Raw genomic sequence first — 11102 nt, 5'->3', positions numbered from 1 at the left:
ATTTGGCAAGCAATGGGCATAATATTTACCTTTAGTCTTTTTCTTGTTGCTCGAAGACATTTGGATAGCATTAACAATGACATAGGGTCTAAGCCCTAGTAGTGATATAAAAGAACAAGGATACACATAAAACCAACGCCTCTTAGTTTGCATAACACTAATAGTAATAAACAAGAGAGTAGATTCGTTGGCTTTGGATATTGTTACACATGTCAAAGAACCTATTAGTTGTTATCCTTGTCTTACTTAGAGATAATTAGTATAGTTACTATCCAAACAAATGAAAGAGATCTTTTTGTATTTTTTTTAGCTTTTTTATTTTTAAAAGTTATTTTGCCACTTGATTACCATCAAAAGGTCATCACCTCTTTTGTTGGGGATGCTAATACGTGTTTAAAGGAAAAATGCAGCCAGTTACTAAAACTTCATTACCATGTTATAAATGATGCTGCACTAATCCCATTTGGGCCCAATGGCAAGTAGAAAAAATTATAAAGAATATATGCCATGTCAATGGTGTGAATGATGTAGGTGATAAGCCATATAGATTAAGGATGATACAAGAGGCCTTACAAGTCACTCTCAGTTAAGCAATACATTTCACTAATTGCACTTGTAAGAGCCACAAGCTATGCTATCTAACATCCAAAGGATAGGGAGATCATGAAGCACAAAATTATGATAGAAGAGAGTGTTTGGGCGGAAAAGTCCAAGCTTGCACAAGAACATGTACCAACAATGAGTGCAATGTAGGCAAGGCATTAAGAAATCATCAAAAGAGGTACTTGGATATAGAAAATTATGGATGGTTGACTTGAAAGCCAATTCTTAATAGTGAGGGTGAAAGATCTGTGAGGAAAGCTCATTGCATCCACCATTCGTTGAGCCAAGCCTTAGACTATGATACCATCAGGGATACCATTGACCACTTGATGTTCCTCCTGTAGGAATCCTAATTGTAGTTATACACCCTTCCCTGTCCTTCACCATACTCCTTTATCCTCAAACTCTCCACAACCAAGAAAACCTTTCTCTCATCCTACATCAAACAAAAATCACCTCACTTTCACCCCTGCATTGATTGATCAATATTATTTTCAAGGATTTATATGAAGGAGGGCAAAGAAGTCAAAGGAGAAAACCCTAATGATGAGTGCTAAGGCGATAAGTTGTAATGTGCTTAAACTCCCTCCTACTGGGTTTTGCTACGTGCACTTGGGATCTTCACAATCCTCAAACCCTCCAGACTTCATTATCGGTGTAATAACATGGAATTTTATCTGCTTGAGTATAACGAGCGCACACATGAAAAGTGAACACATGGAAGAATAAAAGAACGAGCCCAAGGGATTGATCATGGAAAACTTATCGTACCATGTAAGTGCAGGGGAGGGGGTTTTTGCTAAATAAGCATATAAATTAGGGGTAACTTCCTCTTCTAAACTTATAACTAGGCAAGTAGGATAAAACAGACCAAGCCACCATATGCTTGTAGAGCATCAAATGAGGCAAAAAACATTGAATACAGATAAATGCAACATAAATGCAGCTCTTGTAGTGTATGGTTAAGTACTTTGTAGAGTGCAAATTGAGGTAGCATGTTTGTGTGGAGCACAGACCACGCTAGCACATGCTTGTAGAGTGTCAAGTGAGGCAAAATATAATTTTTGCTTTTAGTTCCTTCAAATTTTCAATGTAAAATGTAGATGTCACCAAATGGTCTACTTACATGAATTTTCTCTCTCTAGAATTGGCCATTCTAGTAAGAGATATTAAGAAAAGTAGAAGGACCAATTATGTACAATGGGTAGAGGAATGTGTTTGTAAACTAGAGAGCTCCAAAATTTGAATGCATCTTTTAGAAGTTCCTTAACAAAATTCAATAAAGATTCGATTGGATTTTATGGGACAAATGGGAGCCAAAGTGTTATTATCCACACATGCCAACCTAAAGCTATGTGGAGATAAGGGATGTGGTCCACAAGTCTCCCATGCAAATGAGAAGGTAAGAGGAGTAGTTCTAAAAATAGAAAACTGTTTGTAAAGGACTTAGTGTGAGTATTTATGGAATAAATTTATTAAAAAAAGTGTTTTTGAAAAAATGGACCTCCACCATTACGAGAAATGATGAGATGAACAATTTTCATGTTCAAAGTTTTTTCATCTGAGAATTGCAAAAGGAAGTTTTTTTGGTTTTTCTATAAGACTGCACTGGAGAGAGCAAGGGAAGTTCTGTCTTCATGGCTCTTGAAGCTCCAAGCAATCCTCAACCAAAGGAAGCTCTCCATGATCTTCTCAAGGCTCATCATCTTCTCTCTCTCTCTCTCTCTCACACACACACACACACACACACACACACACACACACACACACACACACACACACATAAGTCTTCATATCTATGACTGCTCAAGCTTATGCATAATTAACTAAACATGTTACTACTTTTTAATGCTTACATATCTTCTTTCCAACCTGATCTTGCTTAATCCCCACATATCCTATCACCCACAAGGTGTGTGGGGCCTTAGAATTTAGAACTAAGTTCAATGAGGTGTTTTAAGTGGAAAGTCTAATCACAATCTTTGCCAAATTTTTGAGCTTTTATCTCTTCAGTTTGTGTAGTTAAAAGTGCAATTAGAAATTGTATTGATCAAAAGCTCTTCTAAAGAACAAGAACACATTAATACAAAGTCCTTTTGGAGGGGGAGGTCAGCTCCAAAAAGTTCGGCCCTCAACTAGTGTCGAATCCTCTCTCTCTCTCTCTCTCTCTCTCTTCAACACATGTATGTGATGTGTGATTGAGTTAGATGTCGTATTAATAGTGGACCCTTATAGGGGTTATCGTTGGTTTCACCACTATTGAGAGTATAGAAAGCTCAAAAGAATTTCGTTAGCTTCAAGACATGCAATGTTATGACCCTGCTCTCTACCTTGATTACAATGTTATGACCTTGCACTCTACCTTGATTCTTTAAAAGAGTTTAAACCAAGAGTGTGTAAGTTCCAAAGAGCATTCTCTTAATTTACAAAGAGGAATAGTTGTGATTGTTCACACGAGATAGTTATATCTCCCAAGAATCTTCTAATTCCCCAAGCACCAAGCAATCACGAAGACGACAGAGTGACTGAGTTCACTAGTTTGGATTTGCAAAATGATGCTAGACCTATTGATGGAATTTGGGTAATTGAATTTCTTGCTCGCATGCTACAAGAAGATATGGAAAACTCATGCTTTGCAAGCTATGGTCCAAACACAGTTGTAAACAAGCCTACTCCCAAAGAGGATTCTTTTGTGAAGTCTCGTAAAGAGACTTTAAAAAGAGGAAATTCTATTGAGCGGAAGAAGCACTCATCTGCTACAAGAAGAGAAAGAAGCCCTCAACATGAGGCAAAGGGAAAGAAGAAATACAAAGATATAGAAAAGAACTCTTCCATGAATGAAGAAGATAGTCTTGTGTCATCTGAATATCTTCTCCATGAATGAAGAAAGATAGTCTTGTGCCATCTGATGCAAATGTACATCCTAGGAGACTTCAAGGAATTCCCTCACCATCACCTCCTTTGGGAGGAGGAAATCTTCAAGCTCTCATTCTTCTCATCATTATGGGGAGAGTGAGAAGAAGCCTGAAAAGAAACAAAGAAATAAGAAACCATCCAACTCTTTGTCGTCATCAAGCTCATTTGGATCCAAGATCCAAGAGTTTCTCCTACCCAGATAGAAATTCTCTCAAAGCACACAAGAGGAGAGGTCATCAATACTCTCATGCTCCTTAGAAGAGAGCATCTCACCCAAAAAAGTTCAAGGAAGGAGTCAAAAGCATAACCTTCCTCTCCTTCAATGGAACTTTTGGCGATATGGACAAAGTTCTAAGCTTTATTTAGCAATTTGATGTGGCCTTTGGGAATGAAGAAGTCATCCAAAATTCAACATGTTGTTATGCATCCCCAAAAATTAGCCCATCAATGGTGGGAAAGCCTATGCTCCAAAAGAGAAGCTTCAAAGGCTTGGAAACATGCCAAGTTGCTATCAAGAAGTAATTCTTACCTAGTGGGGCTTTGATCAAGTGCTTGCGTCATGGACAAGCCTAAAGCTTGATAATGGAGAGAACATTCAAAAATATGTGGAGAAGTTTTGGGATCTATGTCTCAAAGCTACAATATACAAGTGCATCAATTTCTTACAGCAAAAGCATCAATTCTGTGTTAGGCTCCCTCAAGATTGGAGAGACTATATCAAAGCACAAAGACCCCATACCATTTTGGAGGTTATCCACCACTCAATGGTAGCCAGTTTCCTGACTCTCTGAAGGTGCTGGCACATGTATACCTCTTTTCAACTTTCTATGAAAGTAACTTACCGACAAATGTGATCAACATAGATTAAGTCCTTGACTCGCTGCCATTCATCATCAATAAACAACCCCACCAACTTGTGATCGAGGTTGAAAACCTAACATAAACATGAAGGGACTAACCTTAGTCGCAACATTCTTTGCATCATGATAAGCAAACTCCAAACTAGAGAGGTAATCTTTCCCATTGGATTGCTTCTTGCTAATGTACGCTCTGCAATTACCTGAAAGCCTTCCTAAAACAATTGGACCATAATACAATGTGAAAATAAATCACATCTAGGTACCAACAATGAAACATGTTCATTTATCAGAACATATACTTGCTATATGTGTAAACAACCATTTGTTAATGTAGTTTAACAGTACTTGTAAACTTAACAAGTCGTGTCTGGTATTCAATAATTTTTTGCCACTAAAATTGTTCCTGATATGACGTGCTCAAAATGGTCTAATAAATGGATTTGACTAGCACCTAGGGACTTTGTTGCAACACATAACTAGGGAAACAAGCACCAGTGTCAATTCCAAAGACTCTTATTCTCTGCATGTGGAATATGTCTCACATAATGATGGTAAGAAATATGACATCCATCAATCATGAGATGTACTTGTGTGTGGAGGTAACTGAAAACACTCAACAACATGAGTGAGGGGGACTTTTAGGTTTCAGGTCCTATGGCCACTGGTGCCCACCCATCTTTACTTCTATTGTTTAATTATAATGAAGAATAAGGAGAAGAGATATTTACACTCTCTAGAGCTACACCAAAACAAACTGTGCATGCTCATCCCCTCCCCCTTCTCTCCTTCCCTCTCTTGGACTCCGCATCATCCTGCAACCTATAAGTGGTATTAGAGCCCTGGAGTAGGATCCCGAGCCCCGACTAATCCGCGTGTGCAGTAACCCCGAGCAAGGGGAGCTTGGCAAGCTCTGTAGGACTGAACATGGGAGTAAATTGAGCATCATTGTAGCAAGGAATCATGTAGCAGTGAGCCGAGAAAATGGATGGAAAGCCTTGGAAGGCAACAAAGGGAAAGCCTTGAACGGCAAGCAAGTCGAAATTGGCATGGGAGCTTGAGGCAATCAAGCATTGCAATCACAGGAGCAAGCAATCGAAGAGCTTTGCAAGCAAAGTTTGATTAAGTCGGTAGATCGAGCAAGGAGCTGCAGAACCGAGGCCAGCAAGGATCAACAAGGCACCGAACATCACAGAACCGATAGGAGGGCATGTAGAGCATCAACTTGACTAGCACTGCAACATTCAGAAAGAGAGCAACAACAAGGAGATTGGTAGTGGGGCAAGCCATAACAGACCACCAAGCAGGTCTTCTCATCAGACAGTGAGTTGCTTCGATAGGATTTTAGTCAGAAGTCAAGCTTTCCACAGAGGCAAGATTTAAACACCAAAAAGAAAAATTGCCTCACTAATGTGTGAAAGGGATCATTCCCACCATAAGCCCTCCGACAGCCTGCCTGTTGACCCGAGTGAGCGAGAGAGATTTTCTCAAAAGAAGAGTTGTGAGACTAAGAGATAGATCTTCTCACTGCTACATGAGCTTGTGAGAGAGAGAGCAGAGCTATGAGAGAGATAGCGAGCTCTTGAGAGTGAGAGCAAGTGTGTGTGTGTGTGTGTGTGTGAGAGAGAGAGAGAGAGAGAGAGAGAGAGAGAGAGAGAGAGAGTGAGAGAGCAAACAAGGTTTTTCGACCTCGACATCGACGAATCGTTGCTTCACATCGATATTGGTGAGTGCTCCCGTCCAACGGCGGCAGGCAGCCTCGACATTGGCATTTTGTCGTTCCAACACCGGTTTTGACATCATGTTTGCGCTTTGGCACCGACTCTTCTTCTGGGCAGATTTCAGCATCCGACTCGACGTCGGTCTTTCTGCTTGCGACCCGGACACGAGTGAGGTGCCTCTACCATAGAGGAGTGACACCCGACATTGGCACCAATCGCATATATTGAACTTTATGGCACGGTTTTCGGCTAGGACCCTCTTGGTGGCTACTTGACTAGCCCATTTCCATTCGGCGGTAGAAATCAGCACATATCGACACTGACACGCAGGTTACGGGGGGCCTTTTGAGCCCGTTTACACACATATTCTCCGGGTTTCCAGACACATATAGACACAACGCTTTTTGGGCAGTTTTGGTAGTCATTTCAATAACAGTTTCTCTGTGGATAGATGCGTTGACATATGCATGTTTTCTTTAGCACACCATAGTGCTATTGAGCTCTTTTAAGAGCACATATCCGCGCAGGGATCCTATTTACCGCATGCAACATTTCTTGGTGCTTGTTTGAGTGCAGCCACTCAAGTACGTTGAGTTACAGACACTGCCTATTGTGCACGTGTAGAGCCATTTTTTGGCTATTTTGACAGTTTTCCTGGCCATTTCTGAGACTCGGACCGGAAAAACCTTTTTGAGACTGTGGCTAGTTATTTTGTGTCTGCTTTGGCCTTTGGAGGGTTATTGCGTGAGGTTTTCTTTGAGTTGGGGTATTCTCGAATGTTGAGATACCTTCGGTGATACAGGTAGCTGGAGTTCCCCTCTTACGGTACCCTCACCATAGGATATGTATCTGGGCGATTTTTGTGCTTTTGAGGCCAAGTTGGCAGTCACACAACAGTGGAGCAACATTGTTTTTTAGCAATTTATGCCAGTGGTTGTTTTGAGTAGTTTATGCACTTACTTTTGGTCTATCGGGTTTGAGAGTTTGCTCCCCGTACAGAGGAGACTCTACCGGATTTTTACCGCGAGTCCGTTTTATGCATTCTTGGCACTTCTAGCTGTTCGTACACAGTGATTTTACTACTTTTTGTTTGAGTTTTTGCTCCTGTTCTGAGGAAAACTCTGCCAAAATTATCCCCATGCAATTTGCTATAAAGTTTTTTGGCTACATTCTGTTGAGTCATGGATGCGAGTAGTGCTTTCAAAAGAGAAGAGTACTACATCAAAAAGTTTGATGATGGTTCAAACTTGGCCATTTGGCGATAGCGTATGCAAGATGTTTTGATCAATAAAGGCTTGATAGTACCTTTGCATACAAGAAGAGAGAATGTGTACACTGATGATCAGTGGGATGACTTGAATGAGCGTGCTATGGAGACCATTTGCCTACACCTTGGTGAATCCATTTACTTTACCATAATGGATAAGACCAATGCCAAAGATTTGTGGAATGCTCTATGTTAGGCATGGGATGGCAACAACGCCTCGAACAAGGTTTTCTTGATGAAGAAATTGATGCACATGAAGATGAAAGAAGGCAGTAATGTTAGTTCTCACTTGAACGAGTTCAACAACGTGTATTCACAAATTACTTCAAAAGGTCTCAATTTCGATGATGAAATGAAGGCCATTTTCTTGCTATGTTCGCTACCATCATCATGGGATACCTTCAACACAGCCATAAGCAATTCTGCACCTAATGGCATGCTAGTTTTTAGCGATGTTGCTAGTCCGTTGCTCACTGAGGAGATTTAATGTCAATCTCTTGATACGAGTGGGCATGGTGATGCGTATGTGGCTAGTGGAAATCGTGACAAGCAAAGGCAGCTTGGTCGTAACCGTGGTCATTCCCAAGATTGTAGCCAAGGTTGTAGCAAGAGTCACGGCAAAGACATGAGAAATATTGAGTGTTACTACTACCATCAAAAGGGACACTTGAAGAAAGACTGTCACGCAATGCAACGTGATAAGGGTAAGGAAAAAGCAAAGTCTGACAAACCTAAAAGCAATGTGAAAATTGAAGAAATTAATGTGGTTCAGTCTCTAGCCATTGAGATAGCCTTTGAGGTGCCAAATGATGTGTTGATTTCACATCGGATTTAAGTCATAATGCAATGTTAGCTCTCGACGAGTATTATGCGTAGCATTAGATTGTGGGGTCAGGTGCTAGCTTTCACGTGACTCCTCACAAGGAGTGGTTTTCTACATGCAATGCCACACATGGCACAATGAAGCTAGGTAATTCTTATGAGCTTGATATATGCGGTGTGGACATCATTAAGTTTTCTATGCGAAATGGCACCAAAATGGCACTAAGTTTATGTTGCATAATGTCAGACATGTACCCAAATTGACAAAGAGTTTGATGTCAGCAGTTGGATAATTTGGGTTACACTACCATATTTGCTCATGGTTCTTGGATTATCAAGAAGGGAAATTTGGTCATGCTTAAAGGCCAGAAGTCTGGCTCATTGTACTCACTTTATGTCTCTTCTGTGAAAGAGAATTCTATTTGTGTAGCTGAGTTTCCATCTGAGTTGTGGCATAGCCGGCTAGGACATATGAGTCAAAAGGGAATGAAAGTCTTGTAGGGTTCTGGTTATATCCCTGTGCTAGATTACTCTAACTTCTCTTTATGTGACCATTGTATCTATGGAAAACAGATTAGGTTGACATCAGTGCCTTTGGACAAGGAGTTAGGGAGTCCTCTAGATCTCGTTCATAGCGACTTGTGCAGACCTATGCCAATCAAGTCTCTAGGGGGAGCATTATAATTCCTAACATTCATAGATGAATCTATTAGAAAGGTGTGGGTTTATCTCTTGAAGCAACATAGCGACGTCTTTAGTGTTTTTTATAAGTTCTTAGCATTGGTAGAGAACCAATCGGTAGAAAGCTTAAAGCTTTGCGCAGTGACAATGGAGGCGAGTACATCTCCTCTGAGTTCAAGGACTTTTGCAGCAAATGAGGCATTAGAAGAAAACTTACCACGCCTTACATACCCACCCAAAACGGCGTGGTTGAGAGAATGAATAGAACCATTTAAGAACGGGTCACTTCTATGTTGTCTACGGCCAACTTACCTCAAGAATTTTGGGGAGAAGCTGTTACGATGGCTGGTTATTTGATCAATTGGTCACCTAGTACACCACTAAAGTACAAGGTTCCATAGGAGATGTGGACGGGCAAAGAGCCCAATTATGACAGGTTACGTGTGTTTGGGTGTGAGGCATTCTCACATGTGCCAAAAGCGCTTAGACAAAAGTTGGACCCCAAATCACACAAGTGCATCTTCATTGGATATGGTGTGGACGGAGAGATGGGATATCGTCTCTGGTCTCTGGCACCTAGAATCTAAGAAGGTTATACGCATCTCACAAGTGATATTCAACGAGTCTAAGATGGATAGAAAGCCAGTGAAAGACATTGAGTATCGTAGAGTACGGTTTGAGGGTGTTGTCTCACCACCAATTACACAGAATGTTGGACGTGCTAGTGATGCACCTTCCACTAGTACACACACACATGTTGCTCCAGAGAGAGTGGAATCCAGCAGTCAAGCACTTTGAAGATCTACTCATACATATCATGCACCTGGGCATTTTGAGCTAGGATTGGACTACTTGCTAGTCACTGATTGCGATGAACCCATTTGCTACAAAGAGGCCATTCAAATGGATGATAGCGTGAAGTGGGAGGAGGCTATGCAATCTGAGTATAACTCGATCTTAGCATATGAAACTTGGGAATTGACAGAGTGATTTTGCGGGTAAACACGCATTTCTATTCAAATGGGTGCACAAGAAGAAGTATATCATAGATGATCCCGAGCCTAAGTATAAGGCTAGATTGGTTGCTAAAGGGTTCAAGCAAACGAAAGGCGTGGATTTTGATGAAATCTTTTCTCCCGTGGTTAAAATGACTACATTGCCTCTTCGGCTTGGTCTAGTAGCCATCGAGGACATGGAATTGGTCCAAATGGATGTGAAGACAATGTTTCTTCATGGGGATCTTGACGAGGATGTCTACATGAAACAACCAGAAGGTTTTGCGATAAAGCCTAAGAAGCCAACAAGGGCAGATCTGGTGTGTAGACTCAAGAAAGCTTTGTATGGATTAAAGAAAGGCTCAAGGCAATGGTACATAAATTTTGATAAGTACATTCAGTCCCAGGGTTACGTACGGAGCCAAGAGGATCACTGCTTGTACACAAAGAGGTTAAACAATGGTTCCTCATCATTCTGATTTTGTACGTGGATGATATGCTCATAACCGGGAAGCCAAAAGATGAGATTGCACTTCTCAAGGATGCCTTAAGCAAGCAATTTGCTATGAAAGATTTTGGCGATGCACATCACTTTCTTGGTATTTGTATCAAGAGAGATCGCAAACGTGGTATACTTGAACTTTTGTGGGAAGAGTATATTCACAATGTCTCGCAACGTTTTAATATGCAAGGGGGGAAAGCATTGAGTACCCCAATGGCAACATACAAAAAAAATTAGCAACCATGATTGTCCCAAATCGGATGTTGAAAAGGCAGAGATGAAAAAGGTGTCGTATTCTTCGACAGTTGATAGTCTCATGTTCGCCATGGTTAGCACACAACTAGACATTGCATATGCAGTAGGAGTGGTCAACAGGTTTATGGCAAATCCAGACAGAATGGGAATCAATGAAGCACATCTTGAGATACATTAAGGGCTTAGCCGGCAAGTGCTTACGCTTTGGGAAAAGTGATGCATCCATAGTTGGATACCCTGATTCGGATTATGCAGGTTGTGTGGACACTAGGAGATCCACTTCTGGCTATGTTTTCTTGTTTGCTGGATCGGTAGTTTCTTGGAGATCATGTATCCAGAATTGCACTTTGTCTTCCACCACTGAGGCAAAGTATATTGCAGTTTCTAGTTCTAGTAAGGAAGCTGTGTGGTTATCTCGTCTAGTGGGAGACCTTGGTATACGTCAAACTCCAGTACTACATTGCAACAGTCCGAATGCGATCG

The sequence above is a fragment of the Adiantum capillus-veneris genome, chromosome 14, assembly GCF_014529385.1.
Source record: "Adiantum capillus-veneris isolate H3 chromosome 14, ASM1452938v2, whole genome shotgun sequence".
NCBI classification, from domain to species: Eukaryota; Viridiplantae; Streptophyta; class Polypodiopsida; order Polypodiales; family Pteridaceae; genus Adiantum; species Adiantum capillus-veneris.
Note: the sequence above shows the minus strand (reverse complement) of the source record.